This window comes from Zerene cesonia, unplaced genomic scaffold (assembly GCF_012273895.1).
Source record: "Zerene cesonia ecotype Mississippi unplaced genomic scaffold, Zerene_cesonia_1.1 Zces_u007, whole genome shotgun sequence".
Taxonomy (NCBI): Eukaryota; Metazoa; Arthropoda; class Insecta; order Lepidoptera; family Pieridae; genus Zerene; species Zerene cesonia.
The window spans coordinates 117938-119464 of record NW_024045137.1 but is presented as its reverse complement, the minus strand read 5'-3'; positions in this window follow the sequence as shown (position 1 = coordinate 119464).

The window sequence follows — 1527 nt, the reverse complement described above, 5'->3', positions numbered from 1 at the left end:
GGAGTAATATGTATACATACATTCACTCACACTAACATATAGACAAAACCAAGCCGTATACATCTTACACACAAGTGTTCACGGAAATATAATACACCGCCCGATAGAGAGGGAACACGCAAAAAAAAGAGACAACATGATATGCCAAACACACATACAAACAAATTGAAATGAAAATATTTTTTGCAATAAATTTATAATAAAATAAATAACACACACATACATCTACAGAAAAACAATGACAAACAAAAAAAACTAGACGGAATACGAATTGTAACAAAACTAAATAAAACATACATACATACATTACTGTTTAAGGGAAGTCCCATTTTGCCTAGTGGGGCATGGGGCAGATGACAGATGCATCTGCGTCACTGATCGGTTTTCTTTATGAGTATATAGATGAATGAAACATTTCTTGTGTGAGTCCCCACCGGGAATCGAACCCCCGACACCCCCGGTGCTAAACTCACGCGTTAACCACTGTACCATAGAGACAGAATTACTGTTACCTCATAATTTATCATGAATCATGAAATGCCCATAAAAAGGGGTATTTTAAGGGAAAATAATTGAAATATCCAAACATAGTGAGATATTTTATTTCAAATTCAAATTCGAATTCAAATTATATTTATTTTCAAGAATTTAGTTACAAATTATATTTTTTATTATAATATTATGTAGCTATTACGTTTTATTTGACTTATTTATTTTTAAAACATTATATTATTGACTTATCATAAAAACAAATTAAATGCCATACAGTAAAAAAACCATCAAACAGAAATATTAAGTACAATAAATTAATATCGATAATGATGCTTTTGAAAATAACGAATAATTAGAAATGGTGTATTATCTATACTATAATATTATAAAGCTAAAGAGTTTGTTTGTTTGAACGCACTGATCTCACGAACTACTTCGGTCCGATTTGAAAAATTCTTTCAATGTTAGATAGACCATTTATTGAGATAGGCTATATATGTACCACGGGCGAAGCCGGGGCGGACCGTTAGTCTTAAAAAAAACACGAACAATGCAACTGTGTATAATATAATTATTTGAAATAATCTATCGCCATAGTCATAAAGACGTGTTTGACATATAAAAAAATAGCCTCGCTTTTGGGCTATTTTTTTTCATGGTATATATTTAGTTTCAAGACGCAAAGAAATGTAATTATGATAAAAAATGATAAAATTTCGGACGAAATTCAATAGATGTATTGATATTAAGTTATTGATATAACTTCAAAGAGTTTTGTCGTATATTTAATTAAATATATTGCAACCATTCATTGTTTACTATATGAATTAGGGGCCATCCACAAATTATGTCACACGTATTTTGGCTTTTTTTTACTCCTTCCCCCGATTCATCACGGACCGTCACATTTTAAAAAGCCCCCAATGTGGGACGTCACATCCGGGGGGCGGTGCTTTTCAATTTTAAGGGAGTATTATTAAAAAATCTAAGCGAAAAAATTTGATTGTCAGATCGAATTTTAAATGTCGAATCATA